This window comes from Fringilla coelebs (genome assembly GCF_963513975.1).
Source record: "Fringilla coelebs genome assembly, chromosome: 8".
In the NCBI taxonomy this organism is placed as follows: domain Eukaryota; kingdom Metazoa; phylum Chordata; class Aves; order Passeriformes; family Fringillidae; genus Fringilla; species Fringilla coelebs.
The window spans coordinates 33,087,429-33,114,767 of NC_140066.1; positions in this window are offsets into that span (position 1 = coordinate 33,087,429).

Sequence of the window (27,339 nt, forward strand, 5' to 3'; positions counted from 1 at the left end):
TCTGAGTTTTGGGGGAGTTTTCAGCTCCCACTCAGAAAGTGATTCCAAGCACTGATTTATTGCAGGATTTCATCCCAGTGGCAGCCCCACCAAAGATGTGAGCTGAGCATTACTGCCCAATTACCCAGGACAGGGTAATGAGAACCAATCCATATGGACAGGAAAAAATGAAAAAAGGCAATCAGGTATTTTTAGTCCCTGAATAGTTTTAGTTTGCAGTCAAAGTCCAGGCAGGACAGATCTTTGCACCTTCATTTTTGGGTTGAAATTACTGGGAGCTCAGTGATGCCAGGCACTGCCTGTTCTTCCTCTCTTTTGAAATCAGCTCCTAAATCCTCTCTTTAATTCTGTCCCTGCTCCATATCTTCAGACCTTTAAACCTGAAGACAGAGTGGGCTGATGATATCACATACATTGATTTCTCTATCTGCTGCTGACTTGTGCCCTGGTTTAAGACCAGAATGAACTAGAATTTATTTCAAAAATTAAAAGGAAATAATGAATTTTTCATTATTTAGTTTTATGTTGTCAAAACATGGTGACTTCTGTGGAAGCTACCACATCCAAACATCCTTGGGAGCTCATTCTTAGGCTGTGTTTGCAGACCTGGAGTGTACCAGGACTGGGGACCACGGTTCCTGGTGTGCTCCTGGATCTGGGGCTGGCAGGACACTGAGCACATTGGGATGTGCCCTGCAGGGTGGGGGGATCCTGAGGGGACACTGTGGGGACAAGGCAAGAAGGTGGGGAAGGCTCTGGAGCACCAGGAGGGGCTGAGGGAGCTGGAAAAGGGCTCAGCCTGGAGCAGAGGAGGCTCAGGGGGCCCTTGTGGCTCTGCACAGCTCCTGGCAGGAGGGGACAGCCGGGGGGTCGGGCTGTGCTCCAGGGAACAGAGACAGGAGAGAGGGAACGGCTTGGCCAGAAGAGGTTTAGGTTGGATTGAGGAAAAGTTTCTTCCCAGAAAGGATGGTAGGGCAAATGGTGGAGCCCCATCCCTGGAGGGATTGAAAAGCCCTGTGGATGTGGCCCTTGGAGACACGGGGCACTGCTGGCCTTGGCAGTGCTGGGGAATGTTGGGCTCAATGTTGGGGGGCTTTTCCAACCCAAAGGATTCTGTAATTCCGTGATTTCATGGCAAGAGCAGCACCGAGGGAAGCAGTGGGTGCAGGAAACGAGGAAGGTGCCTCGTGGAGGGGTTTCCATTGAACACAACAAATCAGGCAAGTCTTGCTCTAAAGTGTTTATCTGGAGCTGTTCCTTCGGAGCCCTAATGCATCAGAACCCTGACTTTGCACTCCCACATTCATCTTTGCTCATGTATTTTGCCCTCACCCATGGCTTTCCCCTTAAGCCTGTCTATTTGCCTGTAGATTTGACAGATGACAGCTTCTCTTTGGGATGTTGGATGGCGTTTGTGGGGCTATGATGCCAGGAGCGTTCTGAGCGCTGGTGTTGCATATTTATTGATCTCCATATTCCCAATAATCTGATGCACGTCACATTTGACAACATTATGTGGAGAGGTCAGCTGTATGGGGCTAATGAAACTGTTTCAAAGATGGATGTTGTTTTCCACAACATTAACCTTGCAAATAGCTGTCACTAGTGCATTTCACTATGGGGCTTGGCGTTTGAGAACCTCCCTTTTTTTATTGTTGATGTTAACATTAAACAAAACCTGGAGCCATTAAATCTCAGTATTTATATACAATAGGAAACACGGACGACATGGCATCACTCCAAATGAAAATCTTATTAACAGCACACGGTGCTTGTGGCAAAGTCCTGAACAATCTGAAAATTGGTTTGGCTGTCTGAAATGTTTGACAGATTGGCTAAGGATGATGTAAAAGGACTGAACAGGGAACAGCTGAATTCTAAGGATTAAAGTGGCAAATAGAAAGCCCTGATGTAATCAAAAAGCACATTGCACTTTCATATTTTACTGCGGTATTACTCTGCTCACCAGGAGCTTATTACATCCAGGGCAATATAAAATTTAGATTACCTTTTTATTTTAAAATTATTTCCCTAGCATGTGAAATGTGACGAGGAAGCACTCAGCTTCTAAAGAGGTCTCTTGAAGTTCTTTTTTTCCTTAAAAAATACTGCTATGGTGATTTCAATATTTAATTGTAGGTTTTCTGCTGTCATGCCGAGGCATTTCAAAACAGGAGTCCTAAGGGCGATAAAAATAATCCTTGGAGGCCCCTTTTCCACATTGCAGTGGTTGAGAACAGTTGTAGTAACTCTTTTTTGATGTCACACTGCGTCTTTTGTAATGTAAATTTTGCACATACTTGCAAAGCACAATTCCAAATATGATTTTGATAGGCAAGCAGTTTAGAAAGGTTTGTGTTGGCCATCTGAGCTGTGAAGTACCACATATATTTCCAGTGTCTTCTGGGACTCCAGGGCATTTCAAGTGAGAAGGAAAAGAACTCAACCTTCATCCCGCTCTGGAAGCTCGTGATTGTGTTTTAATATTTTAGAGAGCAGTTGGCCAATGCTAATATAAAGCCCATTGAGAAAGGGTGAAATTCTGAGCCCTGCAGAGAGGAAAGGTCAGATGGTGGTGACAAGGACAGCTGAATGTGCCTTCCCAAGGTGGTTAAGGTGGCTTGGGCTGGGGCTGCTGCAAGGTCTCTGTGGAGCAACAGCTGCTGGGGCTGCTCTCAGCTGGTGGGCAGCCCTGGGGCACCAGGCCATGGTTTTGTTGGTAAAACTTGCTTTAATAAAGTCATGGATGCTCATACAGGCTCTGCTTGGGGGTGAGATGTGGGAATGTTGGTGGGTGTTCAAATCTCCAGCTGATAGAGGCACAGGAGGGGGTTCTCCCAACTGAGCTTCAGATCATACCCCTGAATCGTGAAATCATGGACTGGTTTGGGTTGGAAAGGACCTTAAATCCCACCCAGTGCCACCCCTGCCATGGCAGGGACACCTTCCACTGTCCCAGGCTGCTCCAGCCCCAGTATCCAGCCTGGCCTTGGGCACTGCAGGGATCCAGGGGCAGCCACAGCTGCTCTGGGCACCCTGTGCCAGGGCTCAGCACCCCCACAGGGAGCAATTCCTTCCCCAAATCCCATCTAAATCTACCCACATCCAGCTTAAAGCCATTCTCCTTTCACTTCCTCTTCTTGCAGAAAGTCCGTCTCCAGCTCTCTTGTCTCTCCCTTTAGGTCCCACAAGATGTTGCAGGGTCTCAATTGAACCCCTCCAAAGGAAAGGGTAAAAAAGTTTGACTGAGACGGGAAAGCTGTAAGGCAGCTTTAAAAAATGCAGTCTAGTCTGAACCTCTAATAGGTTGTGATTCACTGAGGTCATTGTAAATTGTTCAAAAGTTGAATGTTTTCTCTAGCCTTGCACCTCTGAGCACTTGGAGTGGAGAGAAGAAGCTTTGGGGGGCAGCACATGGGTCAGGATGAGAGCTCCTGCTGTCTGGAGGCATCTTGTGACGAAAAATCTAGCAAGGTTAAGGCAGATGCTTAATTTTTAAACCCAAAAGTCAATGAAGTGCAAATTACCCCAGTAAACTACTTTCTGTCTCAATAGAAACTTTCAGATAAAATGTTATTTGGGCTTCTTTGGAGAATTGTCTCAAGAAATGGTCAGAAAGGAAGAGGGATGGACTTTTTATTTCATATTTATTTTACAGCACATCTTCTAATATGCAATCTGCTTCTTAAAAATCTGTTAAGAATGAAAATATTCTCAAGCCATAAAAAGAAGGTATCTTCCCTCAGTTTCTGGCAGCTTCTTTGGTGTCTGCATTATTTACTTAGTGACTTAGGATAAGGTCATGGAGAGTTTTTCCAGAAGTAGACTGTAAAGCCAAGTGAATGTTTTAGGGAGAGTTAAAACAGAGGATTTATGACATCACTTAGTAATGCTTAACATTGTTAATTGAAAAAACATTCTCCTGTAATAATTCTCAGGCTGTGCATTATCATTATCACATGAAACTGTGCAAAAATGTAATAAGTACATTTCTATTACATGATTTCTGATATTGCTAAGCTCACATGCTATAAAATATTAAGTGCTCACCAAAAATGAATCTATGGAAAAAAAAAACCCTTTTTACTCTAAAAACTAATGAGCTATGATTTCTTTTTATTTGTCTTTTGGGTTTAAAGCCTCCAGATCTAATTTCCAAGTTCTTTCCTGAATCCAGGAGAGTTTATTTCCTAAAGAACCTAGGGACAGGTCAGTACAGCCTCTCACAAAGGCTCCAGCAGCTCAGACTTTAGGATTTCAAGTGATTATGACACAAACAGCTTTAACTGCCAGCAATGCTTTGGAATTTTTAAAAAACTCCAACATCTTTTAGAAGATGTTGAGGAGGCAAGATTCTGCCACAGTGGTGAATCTGTCTAATGCTCCCAATCCATCCCGAGATTTGGATCAAGGACCACTTTTTTTTTTTTTTTTTGCTTGATTTTGCCATTTTTTAAGAGGGGATTTTTTTTCCCCTCTTATTTTCTGCAGGTTACAAATGTGCCCTTGCATATTTTGGCCGTTGGCAAGGCACAGAAAGGTAGGGCAAGGCCAGGATGGCTGCTCAGGTGTGAAGGATGAGATCTCTGCTTTCAGAGGGGTGCTTTGGCCTTGGCTGCCATCTGAGCTGTATCTCTGTAATGCTCTGCCTCTTCATCCTTAAAACCTGAGAAATACCTGCCTTAATATCACTAATGTCTCCAAAATAGTGCTTAGCTGGGCCTTCAGGGGTGGAATGGCTCTAGTTCTAGGCCTCTGGACAGAATCAAATTTATTCCTTAGGGAACCTCATCTTTGCCTCAGAACTGCAAAGTGCTGTGCACTCTACCCTGATTGTTCAATAACTTGCAGAAATGAGCCCATATAAAGCATTAAAGAACTTCAGAGCCCTGTGTTTGATTGCATGGTGTTAGAGAGAGAGGGAAGATGTGAATAGCAGCCACAGGACCCAAGCCTGAGACCTGAATTAATGGGGAGCTCTAAGCAGAAGCTCCTACCTGCTGGGAGAAGGGAAAGTGCTGCTGGGGTGGGGATTTCAGGGTTTGCAACAGAGTCCTTGAGACTTCTTCATAAATTAATTGTTTATAAAGGCTGGATTCATTAGCTGCTTGTCTAAAAATTTATGTGGGAACTGCTATTTTTGCTATTTATTTATGTGAGTCCTGCTCCTTGCAATTTCTGCTTGGCATCATCTCAAGGATGCTCACCTGATATCCACTCATGGATGTCCAGGTCTGCTTTCCACCTGGGCCCTGGCTCAAGGATCAGGGCCTGGCTGTGAGGTGAGAGCCTGATTCCATCTCTGATGGACAGGATGTTCTTGCTTTATAGAGTGTCAGGGAATCAGGACTGGATTGGATATGATGAAATTATTTTCAATGGAAAGGCTGTTGAACAGTAGAACAAGCTCACCAGTCAGGCGTTAAGGCTGGGGATGAGGAAAGAGAAAAGTGGGAGATACTTGCCCATGTCACCTTTCAGGCAGCTTGGTTTATAAAACCAAAGCCCTGTAAAAGGACAGTGAAACTCAAAGAATCCCCGCACTGCTTTTTTGGGGGTGCTTTCTTGCTCTGGCAGCGCCAAGGTTGCATCTATACGGGCAGTGGGTGTTCCCAGGAACCAGGGATGCCTGTCCCACCTAGGATGGGACCTAAGCATGCAGGGATGGTTCCAGTGGGCTCACACTGGAACCCTTTGGGTGCAGACCAGGGCTTCCCACTCACCTCCCTCCTGCCAAGGAAATGCAAAACATTTGTGCGTTGCTGGGTTTGGCGTCGACACGTCGCAACCCGCGTAGAGTTAGCAAAGCGCAGCAAACTGGCTCTTAAACGCAGGTTAAAGGCCTTGATGAAATACAGAACACCTCCAAAAGACAACCTGAATTTTTGCCACTTTAAACTTTGCATGGCTGGCGTGCTGGAGCAGCCCCCCAGGTTAATGAGCCGCGAGTTTAAACAGCAATTGAAGAAGTCGGTAATAAATACAGAGCAGTTTGCTTTTTGCCTTCCTGTTGCTTTCCCGGGCTTCCCAGGGCCTTCCACTGATGGAGAGCTTTTAATTTCCCATTTTGGCCCCCACCACAGGTGATAAACAAAGGTTTCCCATTGCTGTGACTCGGGTCAGCGCTGTAGCCTCGGCGTCAATCCCGCTGCCTGTAATTACACACAAAAGGTTACCGGGATCCACGGCTAATTTGCAGCCTCTGTTTAGCAGAATTTAATAGCAGGTATTACTGGTGCAGCAGTAATTAAGGACCTTTGTCAATAAGACGGAATAGATGGCCACACTTTGTTGTAATCATTGGACTTTTGAGAACCCAGAGGAGTGAAAAGCAGTGAGAGGAGCAATCCATTTCACGAATAACATGGCTGTCCTTTCACCCCCCCACTCCCCCCTCCTCCTGAAACCAGCAATGGAATAATAATTCCCCCAAGCAATGAAAGTACAGGAATAAAAGTACTTACCCTCCAGCCTGTGATTTTTTTTTTTTTTAACTTTTTATTTACTCTACTGTGCTTTTTATTTGCTTCGGGCTGCATTTGATGAAGTATTGTTTAAACAGCGCCGAGCAAAATGGATATAGGGAGATGGAAAATAGAAAGAGGAGGAATTTTAACCAGGTGGATATATGCATTTGCCTTTAAGGTGGATGGCGTCGAGTTTATCAATTATTTCCTCTGGATTTAAAAAAAAAAAAAAAAAGAGAAAGAAATGACAAAAACAAGTGGCTTGGTGAAGAGATGGAGAGAGTCATTTAGAGCTGTCTCTGCACAGAGGCGTTCAGCTGTAAATGGGTCGCAAACAACAGGCGAGGAGTGAAGTTGGTGCAGCGTTGTGGCCCCCTCCCGCCCCCCCTGCAGCACTAATGTAGCCCTGAATGGGCTGGCACTGGTTTGAGAGCCCCAGCACACACACACACACACACACAGCCTGGCCCAGGCTGCTGGGCTGGGGAGCTGCCAGCCCGGGAGGACACAATTCAGAGTGCTTTAAGGTGTACACTGCTCTCGGTAATTGGTGAAGAAGCTGCATTTCACTCCCTGCTTTTAATAGCGGTTTGAGTAGTGGCTCTTTATGAAGGCTCTCTTTTTTAAAGCAGCTTTAACTATACCCTTTCTGTCAGTAATGCCTGAAAAACTTCTACCTTTAATCATTCCTGGATCAGGCAGCAAACAAGCAGCTCCTTTTCCTTTTTCAATTACGTGCTGGATATTCAGCACACATATAAAAAAAGGGGGAGAAAAAAAAAAAAGAGGCATCTTGAGCCTATCATGTATTAAATGCAGCTCTTTGCTGCTGCATTAAAATAACACCAAGGATCTCGCTTCAGCCAACAAAAGCCAGAAATATAAAGTTAAAGCTGCAGTGCTCTTTTTTATCTGCTCCATTGTGAGGAGGCATTGTAGCACTCTTAAAACAGTGGGACATTTTTCCATACCTATGGGCAATGATACTCAGCTAAGAGATCCTGACCCTTGTGATTCTGAGACTCATGGCAAATTTTTTACAGCATCTTATGGATGGGTTCTGCTTGATGCTGTTCCTGTGAGGTATGGCTTAAGGAGCAAACTGGTGCTTTGGCTGAGTTTGTTTTGAAGGTCCCCATCTTGATGGAGGTCCCCATCTTAATGAGTTCACTTATAAAAGGCCAGGCAAATGGTCCTTAGTGGGCACTTGACCACAATAAAAAAAAAGAAGGATCATTCCATGGAAGATCCAAGCTTAAAATATGAAGGAAATTGAAGGTCAGGGTTGGTATAAATCAGGAAAATCACGAGAGAAATACCAGGGTTAGGAATTGTATTTGGTATTTTTGAGTCAATAGCACTGTATCATAGCTCATATTTATTTCTTCTACCAACAGAAGACCAACAAGCTGTGGAAAATGCAGAGAAAATTCTGGAATGTGTAGAGAGAAGGGAAAACTGATGGATACAGCCTTTTGGTGGAGGAAGTTTGCAGCAGTGTGTTACAGTTTCTTTTGGAAAAGGAGCCATTCTTGATGGAATGAAAGTAGAAGAGAAATTCTTTGAAGGTGAAGTGTTTAGTAACGGCTCTGGTGACACCAAGCTGGAAAATCATGCACAGGGTTTTCCTTCTAATCAATGCTGGTTTAGTCTGCAACAGATAAAAATGAAGAGACAATGTCAACAGACAAGAATATTGCTGCAGGATAATGGTGCCCTACTGCTACCCAAATATCCAAGGCTAATCCAGGACATTTATTTTCCAAGCAGGAGCCATTGATCTGGAAAGATATTTGTCATTGCTTTGTAGGACAACCCTGCAGATAGTATAAACACAGAGAGGAGATCTTGTGGTGGGGTTGGAGCAGTTCAACTGGCTCCTCTTTGATGGGGATCCAAAGTAATCTGGGTTGATGCCTGTGAGGAGTCTGAAAAAACAGTGCCCATTCCTGACCTTGGGAAGTTGCCCCTGTGGAGCAAATGGAATCTAGGTGCAAAGGGCAGAGAAGGGCCAGATGTATCCCAGACTGATCAGAAGGGTGGAGCAAACCTGATCTGTCCAGGACTGTTCCTCTGCAGCTTTGTCAGGAGCAGCCAGAAGGCTCAAGGTAAATATGAAGGTCTGAGGTTCAAAGGTTAGCTCTGTTCCTTAAGGAAAATCTATCTCCTGCAGGAACAGTTGAAGGTCACTGCTCAATAAGTCACACTCTTTAACCTTTCCTCTTTTTGGTCATTTGATAGCCAGGCCTCTTCCCTATAAATGCAAAGCATGCCACCTACAATTTCCATGGATTCAGTCCTGTATGCTAGAAATGACAACGTGGATTTAATGAAAGGATCATTTCCAGGTAAATTCATTTGTGGTCTGTGAACAAAGTCTGAGCTCATTCCTCTTTTGTCTCGCTGCTCTTCTCACCTGGCTTGCCCCAGTAATGGTTGATGTGGAAGGCAAGAGCCTGGGGCTGGCCCCTTTGTTCCTCCAGGCGTGTTCCTGGTTCATCCCCAGCCTCAATCACCTCTGAACTCCAGGGTAGCCCCAGATGGACCCATAAAACTCCCATTTACCATTCCTGGGTGCTGTGCCAACTTTCCCATTCTTTGCATTTCAAGGTTTTGGTGTGCCCCACCACCCTCACAGGGTAGAATTCCTTCCCAATATCCCATCCATCCCTGCCCCCTGGCAGTGGGAGCCATTCTCTGTGTGCTGTCCCTCCATCCTTGTCCCCAGTCCCTCTCCAGCTCTCCTGGAGCCCCTCCAGGCCCTGCCAGGGGCTCTGAGCTCTCCCTGGAGCCTTCTCCAGGTGAACAGCCCCAGCTCTCCCAGCCTGTCTTTGTAGCAGAGATGCTCCAGCCCCCTGAGCATCTCTGTGGCCACCTCTGGAAGTGCTCCAAAGGTCCATGTCCCCATTTTCCATGGACAATTTCACAGGTGAATTTCACAAATTACATTTTTCCGCAGTGTCTCAGAGAGTTTTGCCTGTGAGGGTTTGTGTTCGTGCATGGATCCTTCATTCTGACTGAAATAGCTGCAAAACCTCTGAAAGAGCTGAGCATCTCTCTGAGGGGAAAAAACCTCTCTGGGGCTGCCTTATCTGAATGGCCTCAACTGCTCTTAATTTAGGTGCAAATGGAAAATTAACTTTGCAGGCTTTGTCCCTAAAAGCTTATTAATAGGCTTGAGTTTAGAGAGGAATGTGTTCCCCCCTAAGATGTCTGAGACCTGTAAAACCCACAGTGCAAGCAGGGACTGAGCTGGGGGGCTCAGTCTTGGACTGATTTTGGAATTTTTGGGGTTGGGTTGAGTTTTTTGTGGTTCAGACCTTTTACATTTGCCATAATTCACCAAAGGGAAAGGCAGCCTTGATTTGGTCAATAATTCTGTACCAACACTATGCTCTAATTAGTTTCAGCTTTCAGAAGTGTTTTGTTATTCTTCATTGTGTTTCCCAGATGGAGATGACACCATCAGCTAATTTACCAGGCTGGTTTGTGTCTAAGATTCCAGTTTTGCTCCTTTTTGTGGCATGCTGGGATCAGAGCTGAGGAGCTGAGATCAGATCTGCCCCTCAACCCTCTGCTCTTGTCCATGCAAGGTTGTTGGTTTTTTTTTTTCCTCCAAATCCTGCATTTTTAATATAAATAAAAAATTTGATCTCTGCCACTGGGAAACTGCATCCCATTTTTTTTCCTAACAGAAAAATGGGAATAGGTTTCCTTTAACTAGTGGAAGGGTCTAGACTCTAAAAAGGTTTTTATTATTGTGTGCCCGGGGTCCTTAGTTTTAGACATTTATCTTGTGGCAAACCAGTAGGGAACTAGAAAGGCAGTATTTTGCAACTCCTAGACCCCCAGCTCTAAATAATGACTCCAAGCTGAAATTGAAGCAGGTGCATCATCTCCTTCATTGTGTCACTTTTAGCACAGACATTATACTTTATGGGCTTCCACTATCCAAATAGTTTGTGCAACGGACCCTAAAAGTGGTGATGCATCAATCAATCAGTCAGGGCTTTATTGCTCCAACTTTCTTTACAGGAGGCTTCTAAGCCACATTATAATGCAAGATGAGGAGCCCAGCAGAATACAAATGCCCTGGGATGCAGCTCCATTTCTGTGTGCTCCCTTCCAGGGCTGGAGCTGCACTCTGAGGAATATCCCAGGGCATCAGTCACAGCAGCCAAATGCATCCCTGGTGGAACCCCAAATGCATCCCTGGTGGAACCCCAAATTCATCCCTGGTGGAACCCAAATGCATCCCTGGTGGAACCCAAATGCATCCCTGGTGGAACCCCAAATGCATCCCTGGTGGAACCCCAAACTCATCCCTGGTGGAACCTCATGGACTGTGCCCAGCCAGGCTGGCTCAGGGGATGGATCCTGCTGGCCCTGGTGGCCTGCACAAGCTCCTGGGTGGGACAAGGGGCTAAAGAGGATGGAAAATCCCAATGGTTTGGCTGAACTGGTTTTTCCTAGCTGGGCTGAGGGGTGTTCACCCATCAGCAGGATGATTTATGTCCTGAAGGTGGGGTGTCCTGACCCCAGGGCTTTTAGCCCACACCATGCACAGCAGTTCCTGCTGGGTTAATTTTGCTGTTTCCAGTTTTTTGGCTGCTTTGGTGTGGAACTCTCTCTCAGGCTTTCCATAAACATTGTGTGTGGGCATTAGTTTTGCCATCAGCAAGGACAGATACATCTACAGTGACACAGAAATAAATGCAGATACGGGTACAGCCTGCTTTATGGAAACACTGCTGAAATCCAGGAATATTACACTGTTAGTGCAAGTGAACAAGTTATGGGTTATGACTTGGTTATTGCATGGAAACTTTGCAGTCCAGGCCTGGGGCTCTGATGTAAATGCCTTGGTTTGAGCTGGCAGTGGTGATGTGAGGTGATTGGATCCGTGTTAGTGCTTTCATCAGACACACAGACAAATAAATCTCCCCTTGAAGCTGCTTGCTGACATCTGCATAACTTTGTTTTATCGCCCACTTCCCATCCAGTTCCAAAGAGTAACTTAGGAAAGGAAATTTAAGGGAAAAGAGATGATCATGTTGAGAAAGAAAAAAAGAATTTAGCACTCGAGCATAAAATTCTGCAGGTTATATTGTATAATATGTGCAATGCACAATTCCATGCTTTGGATTCTTTTAAAGAGGACCAAAATTTGCATAATGTTGTAATAAAAGTTGTTTGCAGATATGCAACCAGCATTTATTCTGCAAAACAGGATATTTTCTAATACTTGTCCCTTCCCCAAATCCTCATGTTGCTTCTATGAGCTCACGGAGTTTATTATAATATTTGTAGTAGAAATCTCTAATTTGATAATTCTCTAGTGAGTTTAATGAGCCTGAAAAGTGACATTTAGAGCTAGTTTTCTCTTTGTGCTTTGAAAAATGAAATACAAGTAGTTATCTGTTAAATGAGATAATTACAGTGCTACTTTGCTAAAGGCACATATTAGTGATTTTTAGCTTGTTTCGCTTAATTAGAGCTTTACAAAATGTGGAGTGACAACCTGCTAACAGACCTGTTGGAACAGTTACTGAGACTGTGAAATAAAACCAGTTGTTCTAAACAAGTCACAAAAAGAGATTGATGAAATGGCTGGCAGCTCAGGCAGAAATTTAAGCCTTGGCTGCATTAGAGCAAATGTAATAATAGCAGCAAGTAACCCATATTTTTAATTTTACTGATCTTTCTGCAATAATTATAAGGAACTTTTAATGTCTGTAATTAGAATGTTAGAGATAGGGTGACTTAGACCAGTGCTGCACTGTGAAAAATTGGATACTTACCATAATTGAAAATTAATCACTTTTCATTACCAGGAAGGGATGCAGTGATTACTTTGAGTGGGCTGAGATGCATCACATGAATTATGGGCAAACAAATTCATGTGGTTGGAGTTGGTGAGTTTGAGGCCAGCCTGTGCCAGGAGTAGCTTTGCTGATGTAATATGTTGGATAATGAAAATCGGGGTCCATTTGTTTGGCTGGGAATTGCAGCCCAGAATTTTTGCTTTGCTGGAAGTTGTGATGGAGAGGATCCCTGAATTTTATCAGTCATCCCAAAAGCACTGTCATTTTAAACTTCAGCAGGGCAGAGTCCCCATAAAGCCAGATGTAACCCAACAAATTGGTGCCAGCAGCCTCTGAGCGGGTTTGAGCAGTGAGGGAGGGAATAACCTGTGAGGTTTGTTCTGTGGGCAGGATGGATTGTGGATCATTACCTGCTAGCTGACCCACACAGTGGGTGTGCACAAAAGCTGCTTTTCCCTGCTCAGATCATGGGAGACTATGGAAAGGCAGCTCCTCATCCCATGGAAACACTGAAATCTCTGGGGTTCAGGAGAGGTTGTTCTTTCTGGCAGATCCACTGGGGAGAAGGCAAGTTATTTTTCTGTTTAGTTGAAAAAGACCTCATTTATTTCTTCTTTAACCAGCTCTGCTCTTGTGCAGTGTGTCTGCTGATTTATGACTTGAACCACCACGTGTGGCCCCCTCAGCACCCCACGGTGCCTCTGCATTTAAAAGGTGGCATTCTGTGCTCAAAAGATGACGTGAAAATGTCACCATCTTGCTCCACAATTCTTCTCCTTGTGCACCTGTCACCCATTCCAGCTGCCAAACCCAAGGGCAGCAGGCAAACAAAATCTGCTGCAGACATTGTTTTGTGAGCTGGAAATTGTCTTTTGCCCAGACAGGGATTTCTTAAACCTCACCTGGTTTTAGGAGCGAGGAATGAGCGTGGCTGGGAGGGGGATGCTCCCCTTGTGCTTGGCTCTGATAGCTTTGCTCTGGCTGCAGCAGGAGAGGTGAAATAGAAGCTCTGGCTGTCCCTGAGTCTCCATGGGCACAGCTGCACTGTCCTGGCTCTGCACCTTCCTCTCCTGTCATTAGCCTGAGCAAGGATGTGGCTGCTCATGACTGGGTGATTGATGTCAAATGTAGTAGCAACATTAAATTTGTCTGAAATGGACAAAGAAAATCATTATTCACCGTGAAAATCTTGTCTAAAGTTCTCATCTAGCCAGAGCTGCTCCTAAATTACATTTGTATGAATTTTAAAATGTTTTTTTGAATTTCTTGGCCCATGATTGTTCCCAAGGTCACAAACTCAGAGAGCTGGGAACTGAGGCTTGCAGTGAAAAATGTGCCTGTAATATATCTTCATATTTGCAAATGTATTTTATTGCTGTCCATATCCTGTGAGAAAAATCCAATGTTCTTAAAAGACAAGCACTGCTTGTTATAGAGACACTTATTAATGTTTATTAGAAACTCATTTCACTAACATCCATGGCTTTATTGGAAGTTCCTTAAGTAGCAAATCCAATTTCCTTTCTTATGCTTGTGCTTACTTAATTAACATCAAAAATTGAATGAGGCAAAAAACAAAGTTTGATATTCATTTTAATAAGTTATATAAAGTTAGCATAATCTCATTGAGGCCATTCTTCATCGCTCCAACTGCAGACACAAAGTGCCTTTGCAGCTGTTTGGGGTTTTACATCATAGAGGGTAGATAACCTAGCAACTAATGAGAGAGCCAGGAGAGAAAGGAATTAATTCTCAAATAAACCCTTTATGGGCTGCCTTGTGGGGAGGCAGGACTTGCTGTGTGCTGGGCAGGGAGCTGGGGATGCTTGGATGTACAAAAGGGATGGGAGGAGGTGCTTGGCAGGAAATCTTCAGAAAACCGTGCAGCAACCTCATGTTGTGATGGCTATGAGGACAGAAAACAGGGATCATCCTTTGTAAAATCAGCCAGGAGCCACAGGTTATGATGGCTATGGGAAAACTGGGATCTACAGGAATTTTCCAGTGGCAGCACCTTTTGTGTGTGCAGCATCCCACCCCGTGGTGAGGTCAGCCCCACACGTGCTCCAGTTAAGGCTGCTCCTGCTGCTCTCCCATAAAAATCTCCCCCTGACCATGTGATGTCTGTTGACCTCAGAACAAGCGTTATCATATTGGAAAGTAATGATAAAAAAATCCCCTACTACAGTAAAGCTATTATAAGCTGGAGTGTTTGTGCCATTACTGGGGAATATGGTATTGATTTTTTAATAAATTATGCCATAACCTACATTTTTGCCTTAGGTTAAAATTTAACACCAGAAGCAGAGGAAAGGTACAATGCATGGATATCAGAGCAATATATTTTACTCCACCCCAGACTTCAGCACATGCTTGAAAATCAAGAGTGGTGGGGCCTTGGTCACCATCATTTGTGATGTCCCCTCTCCCCTGGCTCCTGAGGACACAGAGGAGCAGCTGTGCAACCCCAAATAAGTTTCACTGCTGCCCCATTTCCCTTCCAGACTGTGGGGGGTTCAAAAGGAAATTTTTCTGTTCCTTAGCTATAAAATAATCTTGCTCCAGTAGCGCTGAATGTCAACGAGAAATGTCTCAGATGTAATTTTATGGAAGCAAAAGAAAGAAAACCCAACCCTATAACCATTGTGTTATTTTGCTATTTAAGTGAAACATTCTTTGTGTGAAAGTAGAAAAAGGTTTTCTTTCTAGCTTTTGTTTTTTAAATTTCTTCTTAATTTTGGAAGGAAAAATCAATGTCCTCAATGTTTTCACTCCATCTCTTTTTTTTTTCAAGGAAGGGGAATGACATATTTTAGGGAGAAAGGAAGTTCTACACTATTCTTCTAGTGGCTAAATAGAAATATCCATGTAAATCTTGAGCTGTAGCACAGGTAATTAAGCAGGTAAATGGGGATGAAACCCAAGAGTGTTTGCTGGAGGGGCTTTCAGTGCAAACCAAGAGCAGCTCTGTGTGCATCAACATTCAGCTCAGGGAGGGAAGGTGGGGAGGGACAGACATTTCTGCTTTGGATGGAGACCTGCTCCTCCTGTGTTGTAACCTTTACTCCTGAGACAACTACTTCAAAAGCTGGGTTTGCCTCCCATTTTCCACCCAGTTGGCACCAAAGAGCTGCTCTTTTCCCCATCATTCACAGGAGCCCTGGGAATGGGATGTTTCCTTGGAGGTTCTGAGGATCTAACTCCTTTACACTGATGTGTATGGGACAAAGGTGCCATAAGTAGAAATTATTGCTTCAAAATGAAATGAAATTAATTGCTTCAAAATGATGGAATAGATATTTTGATGCAGGCACTTGTGCTCATCCTTTCCTTGTCTGTGTACCAGGGAAAATTCAGGTGTGTAAATGCCATCACTTTGAATATTCTTACCTCTGAGGGTGCCCTGATTTGCAGCAGAAAGTTCATGAATGTCTGCAGTTCAGGTCTCTGAACTCAGCCTGCACTGCCCAAGGAGAGCAGGACACCTTGAGGTGGAGGTCAGGGGGGGATGCATCCAAATCTACCCCAAATCACCCAGGTGAGGGGAATGTGCAGCAGGGTGAGCTGCTGGGAGAGCAGCTGGGCACAGGCAGGCAATGAGAGGTCCAGGAGAAGGACACTTTTCCAGAAAAAGAGGAACTGATGGGAGAAGGGAGATGGCCTCAACAGCCCCACAAGTGAAAACATATTTCCTGTGACACAGATATCTTATTAATGCTCCACTGACAGGGGATTAACCCTCCAGGATAGCAGCTCTAGCACTCTGCAATCCCAAGTGTTTGTCCCCCTAAAACCAGCATTTGTGGGTCATCTCTACAGGGATGCTTGGAGGCTGCTGTGGAAAATTTGCTCCCTCAAAGCAGGAATAAACTCAGACAATTTTTAGATACTTACAAAAATATCCTCTAAGTAAAAAATTTAAAAGTCCCCATTAGTATTAAACATTTCCTTTTCATGCTGTCAGTGCTGCCACAGAAAGAGAAATGTACCTCAGCTTGGCTCAAGCTTAAACTCCCTCTCTTCTTGTACTCTTTAAATAGCAGATTGTCAGCTTAAGAGACTTGTTGCTGGTGGAGTCTGAGATTCATGATCCATCTAAAAGATCTGTGAACTTAATGGCTGCTTTTCATCTCCTGATAACCACCCTGGTTTGTGTTAGTCCCAGTGCTAAGCCTGGCTTTAGTGGGCCTGCTCCTGACTTCCCTACAGTTGTGGAAGAGGGGATGGAGGGGATTTTGGCTTTCATGAAATCAAACAGCTGCTACCAAAGCCAGGATTTTTCTCTTTAAAACACATATGGACTGTGCTACTTTGAAATACCTGGCTGGAATATCTGAGACACAACACTCTAAAATTAAAAATCGTGTTTGAAAATTCACGCTAATTAAAAAGGGATGTCTGAAGCCAAACAGAAAAAAAATCAATGAACTTACAGGTCCTTCCTCAGTGAGAGTAACAAAATTTGTTCAATTTGTTTTATGTCTCTAAGTGAGGAACCTTTTACTCACTTTGATTCATGGACAGAGGTTAGAAAATGGTACAGTGGAAAGGAAATTAACATTTAACCTGCCCGCCTGCATATCCGAGCTGATGTCTCAATGCGGTGCAGCTGTGAGTAAATTCTCCCAATAAACCAGACACAGAGTCTGTAATATTCAAACAGCTACTTGTGCCTTCAGGAGAGCTCAGACAGTTTTCTGGCTATTAGAGACCAAATCAGGAAAATTAATCTGTGCAGGATGTGTTGCTACTTGACATAAATCTGTATTTTTTTAGTTAAAATGTAAGGGGTTACATTGTTAGCCAGCACACATCACTGCAACTTCACAGGCTTAAACCCTGACAGGGACTGTGAAAATTGCTAATTTGCAGTCTGGAGACTAAAAACTGGTGGTTTTTGGTATTTTTTTCCCCAGAATATACTTATTCAAGAAGAGGCAATGATAGAGCAAAACTGGCATTATTCCATATGATTGTGCAAATTAAACTGGAGCTCTCCTTGTGAATGCCAGTCCAGGATCAGACCTATGCACAAGCAGACTTGAGGCCTTCTAAAGGTTCTTCCAGCCTCCCTAAAAGCCCATTATAACAGGATTGGCCACAGCTCTGAGAGACAAATAAAAAATATATTCAATATGATCAGATAATATTTAGTTTATGCAATGATTGAGGCTTTCCTTCGACAAACGGCACGTGGGAGATGTGGTATCAGAAAAAGAGCTGCATCAGTTGCTGAGAGTGGCTAAGAGTTTAAAATAAAAGTGCAGAATACATTTTTGGTTTCATCAGGAAGCCTGAGGATCCTTCATGATGTCCCTCAATCTCGTTAGTGCTTCATTATGTCCTGTCCAATGTGCAGCCATGGTAAGGGTCAGCCCAAGGCATCTGAAGAACACCAGAGACCTTTCAAATTTTTGATTTCTGTTTTTTTTTCTTTAATTTTTTTTTTTCAGAAGAACAAAGAGGGATTGTGAGCCAAGCATTTTGCAATGCGAAATAGAAAATGGAATAAAAAGCAGGAATCCAGCTTCTCTCTTTGCAAGCTGCAGTTTGCCATCCCCACTACAGAAACTTTGGATTTTTAACTGTCATGCTGGAGGTACAGCTTTATTAATTTATTTGTGGCCAGCACTGCCATGGAAGCAATTGCAATGCCACAAACCCTCAATTCTGGCATCTGAGAGACAATCAGACAAGAAGAGGAAGGAGATAGCCAGCTATAAAAGAAGAAAGTTGGTGTTTGCACTCAGTGATGTGAGTAATCAGCTGTGATGGGGCAAAAAGGCAGAAAAGGCCTCTAACACTTTAATTGGTGCTTTGACAAAATATTACTTTTTTTTTTTTTTTTTTTTAAGTTTGTCAGAGTGAGGCTGTGTTTAATAAGTAGGATGATTAGGGACTTTTTATATTGACATTTTTGCTCCTTTCCTGGTAATGGCAGCCTAATCTCAGAGTAACAAAGACAGGTTCACAAGATGTTATTTCCCTGGAAATTTGTGGTCTGACTTCCTGGGAAGTTGGGGAGGATAAAGGAGCCTCTTGCTCCTGCAGAGAGTTTCTGAGAAGGGCTGCAGGGTGAGACAGGCACCAGTCACAGCTGCAAGCAGAGATGCTGCTTATGGATTAAAACCCATGGGAGCTTGAATTTACCCAAAGATCTGTCTAATTGTGTGGTTTTCACTGTCCATTGGCTGCACTGCCGTGCTCTGTGCCACATTAACCACGAGCTTTCAGAGGTTAGGATCAAGAGCTTGGTCCCAGTCCCTGACTGAGCAGTTTTGCACTGCCCCAACAACATTGACAGCCTTAAATTAGGACAATGTCCCATTTAGGGACTCTCTGGGGGATAAAGTTGTGCTCATCCCCCAGGTGGTTGTGTTTGGAGGCAGAGGTGTCCTCCAGGCTGAGCCCTCCAGGTGCTCAGTTCCTCACCTGCTGTGGGTCCCCCTGAGCTGGGTGGGCTGGAGCTGTTTGAGGTCTGTGCCAGCACAGTCACCTGGAAGGGTGGAAGGAGCTCAGAACAAGCCCAGGAGCAGGACACCTTCAGATCTGCAGCGTGGTGGCTGTGGCAAGCAGGGCCACAAGCCAGGGAGAGCTGTCCCTTGTCACCTTGGATGAGGTGTGGGGGTCCCTTCCCAGCGCTGTGCTGAGAGGAGGGAAGAGATTTTGTATCTCTTTGTTTGTTTTGGGTACATCCTTGATATTCTGGGTGCAGACTCTTACTGGTATTTATGGACCCTCTTCCTACAGAAATACTTTGAGGATGTGGAATGTAGAAAACAAAACAAAAAAAAAATAAGATAATGTTAAGATACAAGAGAGTGGCAGCACCTTCTACTGTACAAACACATTTCTGTTTCAAATGGGTTTTGGTTCTGTTCCTTTGTAACTATTATTAGAACTAATTTCAAGATAGTAGCTTCCAATGCCTTTTTCAGAGAGAGACGTGGAGTAAAGTACCTGTCTGTGGCAGAAAGGGAAAAAAAAGAGAGCTGCAGAATGGAGAATAATGGTGTTTGAACCAAAAGGAAAAACGCTGTGTATGTACTGTTAGATGCAGCCTTTTTGTTTGCACTTCATTTGATTATCAGTATTTTCAGCCATCTCAGGCATTAATACTCCCTGCAGGGAGGGGCAGGGTTCATAGCCTTTTCAAAGCAGCACTAATGAGTGCCTTTAACTTAATAAAATGATCATTTGCCAACTACTTACCATAATGTGAACTAGATGCTTTCAGTCCAGAGATTAAAAGGAGTTTTCTTTGCAAAAGCGCTGCAGTTGCTGCTGCTGCATAAGTCATATGCAGATATATATAGATATATGCATAATGTTCATTGGTTATTGTTTTTGAAATCTTGAGATCTCTTAAAATAGGTTGGAAGGAGTTGTTAGAGTCTATATTGTTTCAATAATATATGGATTATCACTCTCTAAATACGCAATGACATAAAAGGCAATAATGCCTTTTATGGATCCCATGTGGCCTATTACACTAATGATCCATGAATAATGGGGTCACGGGATGAGTTCTGAACAGTGCCTTTCTTTGTTGGTTGTTTTTCTCATTTATTTACCCAGGAAAATTCAGTTTTAAGTGTCTGCTTTTCAGCAAGCTCCTACCATTTACTGAGTTTTCATGTGAGTTAATGGACACCAAAAAGGTCAAGTGACTTCCCAAAGGTTACACAATGAGTCACTGGGTTTGTCCAGGATAAAATACAGGAACCTCTGAGTTCTCTGTTTCCAGCTCTGACTGATGCTAAACCTGAGAGGTTTTTGGATCAGCCTGACCTCCAATAAATCTCTGCTCCTCCTTTGAGGAGCAATCACAGCTTGGTGCTCAGTGGAGAAATCTGAAGCTCCTGGAGCAATATTTCCCATATTTCTCAGGGAAGCAACCAGAAGGAGCAGGAGTGATGCACACAAGCTGTGACAGAGATTCTCTCTTAAATAAAACCAAACAGCATGGATTTAAACAACACATGGAAACCCACAGCTCACCCAAAGCCAATCCAAAACAAGAGACTGTTTAGAACTCTTTATGTTTCCTACCTTCCTGCAGTGGTGCTCCTCTCACTTCAGCTGGAAAACTCCACATTATTCCTCTTGATTAAGGAGCAGGAGTTGCCTCATCCCAAGGAGAGCCTTGGCACAGCTCCTCCAGGCCCTGAGGAGGTGGAGGCTCAGTTCCAGAGGTGAGGTGTGTCCTGGAGAGCATCACCAGCTTGCTCTGGATGCACTGCTGCACAGCTCACTGTTCCTGCCTCCTCTCAAGCCTCTGCCAGGAGCAGAAGGGTGAGCTGACACTGGGAAGTGAAAATTCCATGCCCTGGGCAGGTCTCTTACCTGGATATGCCCATGTTTGCTCAGCTGCAAAAACGAGCCCCCTTTTGGTGCCTTGCCTCTCCTGACTTTGTGTGTGCACAGAGCTCTGCAGCTCCAAGGGGTTCATTATTATTGTTTTTATTATTACTAACTACAGAATATTATTTCATGCGTTTAATGGAGTATAAAGCAATTACAGAATGTAAGGGACTACGGAAATACAGAAAGATCTGCCTGGAATAATAATTGGATTCTGAAACTTTGTTGCTTAAAGACTTCAGGGTAAAATTGGAGTACAACATATGAGCTTTTAATGAAACGGCTCCCATTGCTTCGAGTCTAAATGGACAAAACCTATATAACACATGGAAAATTTTTATTTAATTAGCAAATATTTTGTAGTAGGGTATAGCTGTCGAATTATAATTTATCAAACAATGCTCAGAAATGAGCTGGAAGTGTTTCTAGCACCCATGCTTCCATATCTGTACACCTCTGAGCTGCAAATCCTACCAGCTGTTTAACTGGAAACACATCAGGTGAATGCTGCTGCTTGTGGGTGCAGAAACGCTGCAGAAGATTCCTGACAATTCAGACAAGGCACCTCTGATCCAGCTGCTGCATTTCAGTGCTGCTGACATCTGCAGCTCTCTGGGGGTGGCTGAGCACACTCAGGGCAAGGAGCTGAGGCCACCGAGTGCGTTCGGTGCTTCAGCACGGAACGAGGTCACTATTAATTAATTCATTAATTAATTAATTAACGTGGCTGGCAACTCCTGTGCCTCCACTGTGTAAACACTCTGCTCTTTGCTTGCTCTGCCTGGGCTCTGAGTGAGCCTGGGCTGCTCCCTGTCAGAGCTCAGTGCGTGCAACCACCTCCCTAAAAATCAGATTTTAGACGCGCGGTGCTGGGGAGAAGCCACACAAAGCCTCGCTGGCAGCTGCACACGCTGATCAAGGCACTGCCTCTGAAACAGTTTGGCTCATAATTATATCTTTACAGCTAACTGGGCTATCCAAATGATTTTCCCCTCTTCCCCCTCCCCAAGTCTACTGACCTGTGGCTAATGAGATTTGTGTTTCGATTAGTTGTAGAACATAAATTAACTAATCAATGAGAATGGATTCACATCCTTTCTTGTAAAAGAGCTCTGCTGCAGTGATCTGTATTTAATATTCAAATCAATTTCAAATTCTCAGGATGATTCTGCTAATATGGCAGGCTGGGACTCGCAGCATCTGTATCCTTGCCACAACCTGTAAATATGGGATGTTTATGGAATTGCCCACTGACCTCCAAAGCCTTCTCTGGTCTCATTGATTTACTATTTCACTTAATAGTGATGATGAGAAGCTTAGGGGCTGGCCATGAAGCTGGGAAAGGCACAGGAGAGAACATTTCCCCTTCCTTTACAAGGGTGTTAAGGCTAATCAAAAGTCCCAGGAGTTTGAAAAATGCTGTTTGGGTTTGATCTGAACATTTTGGGTCCATTTTATTCCACCTCAAATCTCCCCTGTTCTAGGGATGAGGGTGAAAAATGGTTATGGCTCAAAAAGCAGTTTCCTAAGGATGAGGTTCTTTAGTTTGCTTTCAAGGTAGGGAGAACTTTATCTTTTGCCTTGCTGTAATTGTCTCATCTGTACAATTAACCAGCATCTTGGCATAAAATGTGAAAATTTGTACAGTTTTCAAAGCATCTGTGGCCTTTATGGTGCAAGTTCTGTTAGTACTGAAGCCACAGAAAATTAAATGTTCCCCAAAGAACTTCCAGATGTGTTTTATTCTAATAGGGTCATTATACAGTAAATTAAAAAGCAGGGTAAATGGAACTGTAAAATTTAAATTAGTCTAAAACCACATCTCTTTGCTTTGAACATTCATTTGTGGGGTTGCATTTGCAATAAATGTGAATTAGGCAGCTGCAATAACTGTTAATCATATATTTATAAAATAGTAATGAGGAAATGAATAGCAGAGTAAGACAGCTGCACATTTCTCTAATAGTATGTCAACTGTGAACATAATAAGATGTAGAAAATTGTTTGGTGTTATGCTGATAATGCAGCTGAATGTAAGAGATCACTTCAACCTCTTAACTTTACAGGAAATTATATATAAAATCCATAAAAAGCCATAATAATACATTAGGCCTCTGAATTGTAGTCAATGTTTTTCTTTGCTTTGATTTTTCTGAAATGGGCCATACTTTTCCCAAAGTAATCTGCCAAAGATCACTGAGGCTTTTGTTTCAGTCTGCTCTTTATTCACCATCTTGCAGTTTCATTTAAAAGACAGTGCTTCTGAAAGCCAAAAGTGCTCTAACTTCCCTGCTCCAGGAATGCTCCCACATCCCTTTCCTGGAAGAGTTCTGCCAGGCTTTGAGCCCTGATGGAGTTATCACTGCTGAGAGCAGGGATCCAGTTCAGAACCCCACACAAGGCACAGCAAGATGGCAAATTTAAATTTGACACACACATATACAGATAAATGATAATAAAATATATAGGAAATTAGATTATATATAATAAATATAATAAATTATAGATATAGTATATAAATTTTATATATAAACTTATAATAAATTGTATATATAATAATTTCAGGGAATTTATATTTTTGCATATTTACTTCTATCAAATAGAGTTATTATTAAGATATAATGATATATATAATTATATATATATAATAAAAATTATATATAAAATTATATATAAAATTATACATACATACATACGTATATATATATATATATATATATATATATATACACATATATATACACACACACACACACACACACACATATATATATATATATAAATAATTTTATATATATATATTTGAAAAAGGGTTGGTGACACATCCTGAGGCCATCTGTCTCTATTTCCCAGATATGGTAAAATTACAAAGAGGTCGAGATAATTGCAAAAAACAAGTCAAACCACCCAAACCCAAGAAACAAATAGAAATCTTTGAACAGCCCTTTAGCTCTGCTGCTTGTGCCAGCAGATGTTGCAGCCTGCCCTCGTGCCAGGTGCTGCTCACTTGCACTTGCAGTTTTTAACCAGCCCTAATTGAATTTTGCAACAGGACTGGGGTGAAGAGGAGAATTACAAAGCTAACAGGAAAAAAATTAGGCAAGTGCTGGGCTGCAAACTGCCAGACAGGGAGTAGGTGCTGAATGGGAAATGGGAAGGCTGCCACAGGAAATGTCACTCATCAGAACGGCAGGACTTTGCAGGGGAAAGCACAGAAAGAAAGGAGGGACCCAGTGCCAGCCCTGGCTGATGCTGCTGGGAATAGTTCCTGGGATTTAATCAGCTCTTTGCTGGGATGGGGAAGTTGGGTCAAAACCCCTCAGTTTTAAGCCACAGCTGGGTAGAGCTTAGTGGGGAGTGTGGGGGATCCTGATCCCCACGGGGTAGCAAATGAACCCATATTTCATGGAAAAACCCCATGGAGTACATAGTGAAATCATGTGAGATCTGATTGTAGATGTGTGATTTTACTGTGAATAGTTTTGTCTGGTTTTACCACTGATGTTTCTTGCAGTACCACACTGCGATGTATTTTTGATTTTTTAATGCTCTTACATCCTGAACGACACAACCAGCCCCCTCCAATTTTTTAAATTACAGAGAGAAAGAGAGACTGAAGATCTCATAATCATCAATTTCCCAGACTAAAAGCCTTTCAGAGCACAGAAGCCACGACAGAATTGAAAAGTCAGTCCGGGAAGGAGGAGTGAACCCTCTCTGGGCAGAAAAGACTTTTCAGTCAGTCCTGTGTCTTTAAAGGTGAGTGAGGGGCCACCAGAGGTCTGGGTGGCCTGGCCAAGGTCAGGAGCTCTGCAGCACCATCAGCTCTGTTGACCTTCTGGAAAACCTTTCTGGGCACTCCCTGGACATAACCTTTAACCTTCATCAAGCTGTTGCCTTTACTACCCAAGGCTATTTTATTTTTATTTTTATTTTATTTTATTTTATTTTATTTTATTTTATTTTATTTTATTTTATTTTATTTTATTTTATTTTATTTTATTTTATATTTTAGTTTTTATATTTTATATTTTATTTTATATTTTATTATTTATTTTATTTTATATTTTATTTCTATATTTTATTTTATTATTTATTTTATTATTTATTTTATTTTATATTTTTTTTTATTTTCAGATGGGAGACGGCACAAATCTTTTTGGCCCTCTTAAAAACTATAAAGCTATGGCACAGTGGCCAGATAGGAGCAGAAAACGTCCTTGGTGTAACCTTATCAAAGGAAATGTTGTTCATACAACATCACCACATTATCCTGAGCTCACACAAGAGGCAGAAAGAGGGACACAGGATACAGATGGAGACATAGATATAGAGATGCATTCAGGTCGAATTCATCCTATAAAATTTTGGCCTTTTACATGCCAAAACAAAGCAAAAAAATTGTTCTTATTAAATATAAATTAAAGGGTAAGCAGTGGAAAATGGGTTGTTTTCAAATCTTTCCTTTTTTCTTCCTTCTTTGAAACAGGCGGTTCAATTCTCTGGGAGAAGCAAAGTTCAAGCTCTCATTTCCCACTGTACATTTCTGTGTTAGTGCCTCACAAAATAGCAGTTCATTTCTGGAAATCCTATTACTGTCCACACTCAAGCAGCAACTTTAACAGATACATCTGTTACCTGGCAGCTTCTTCCTACACAACTCCCACCTCTGAGAGTTAAAGCTTATAGTTTTAAAAGGAAAATTGAAATAGGCCAATTTTGAACAATGCACATTTTGGGGGCTGGGGGGAGAAAAAGAGCACACGCCACTGTCAGCTACAAGAGCCTCATCTCGCCTTGCTTTCGGCTCTGGGCAGACAGAGAAAGCAGAGTGGTGCATTATCATTATCTCAGAGATGTTTATTTGGTGTGTGGACACTCAACCAAAGAACTAATGCAATCAGAAAGTTAAAATATATGGGCTGGAAATACAAATTCATTAGACGTACACAAAACGTATGCTGCGGTGGATCTGTCATTTAAATTAGATTTTGACAATTATATGGATGGTCTGGTTGAGATGACATACGATTTGCTCACTTTGTGCCATGATTTAATTATTGCAAAAGATGTGTGGAGTTAGGACAGGACCCTGTGGTTCTCTCGTGGCCCTGAGCTCAAGTGGGGCTGTTCCATCTGTCACACTTGGTGTTTGCTGCCTGCAAGATTTTTGGGTGTTTACATACACATATATATATGTGTGTGTGTGTGAAATATACATAATTTTATGTTTTACCATGGAATTAGTATGTGCCTGCAGCCAGGGGAGCTGATGCAGATCTTTCCACTGACCTCAGCAGGGCTGGGCTCCTTCCCCGCACATCGCCCTCGTGGTGCTCGTGGAAACCACAGGTTTTGCCATTCAGGAGCCAAAGCAGAGCCAGGTGCTCCCCAGGCTGCTCCAGCCAAGCCCAGGTGATTTGTACCTGGCCACCAGCACAGCCATCCTTTTCCTTGCCATCCTGGGCCAGGAGAAGGACACGCTGTGTCAGAGCCCAGGAAATTCCTCTGGCTGCCCTGGAGGGCTCCAGCCCCTGCCCATGGGGCTCAGAGACCTTGGCACAGAGCCCCAGACCCCTGTGCCTTTGATTTAGCCCTTGGAAAAAACAATTACCAACCTTATATGAAGGATTACAAGCCACGAGAGTTTAAGTAGAATGATAGTGAATTTATCACAGGGTAAAAAATAGATTTGGGGGTTTTCAGAATAGGGGTTCAGGGGGACAAGATGGAGGGATCTGGGTGTGTCCTGCCTTTCTCCTTCTTCTTCTTGGCCTCCATCTGCTGCTGTGATGGTGGCACTTTTAGATTGGTTTAGAGTAGAAGCTCACTGTCCAACATAGGTGATAGCAGTTGGAAAGTAATTGTAAATATTGTACACGTCGTTTTTAGTATAAAAAGATAACACTGCCCCTGGGGCAGGCAGAGTGCCTCTGTCTGTCCTGCTGAGTGGACCTCGGCTGGACAGGAGAAAGAATTTTATAGATAAGGAACAATAAACAATCTTGAGAACGAGAAATTAAGAGCTCTGACTCCTCCAACCACCCAGCTGGGAAAAGAGGCTCTGTGACACATCTCAGGTCACTGTGAGCAGCTAGAGATCCTGAGAGTGCTGGGTCTCCATCTCCTCTCTCCTGGGATGCTGTGGCGGTCCTGAGCTCAGCTGGGACATTCCAAATTTCCAGAAGCATCTCCTCCCTCCCCACCATCCTTCCAAGGGACATCACCCGTGACACCCTGCCAGTCACTGCTGTGTCCCTCTGGGGGCGAGGCTGACCAGCCCCTGTGTGAGCATCTCCAGGTGTTCCCACGAATCCTGGGTGGAATCCCTGCTCTGGTGGAAACCCTGCAGGAACCAAGGGGGTCTCAGCTCCTCCTCACCCCATCCTCACTCTTGCCTGGTGTTCATGAGCAGTATTTATTCATATTTCAAACATGCATAAAAAATGCAGCACCAGGCACGAGCATTTCGACAGGAAAACGATGGTGGCTCCTCTGTCTGAACGGTGAGCACATATTAAAACCCCCCAACTGTTAAAATGGAAGCATGATTTGATAACTTCTTGCAAATGCAGTAAATGCCACTTCTTACAAATGAACACTGGCAATCAATTTAATTTCTCAAATAAAATGATTAAATTGCCGTTATTGTGGAATCATTATTTTATTGCTGAAACCTTTTA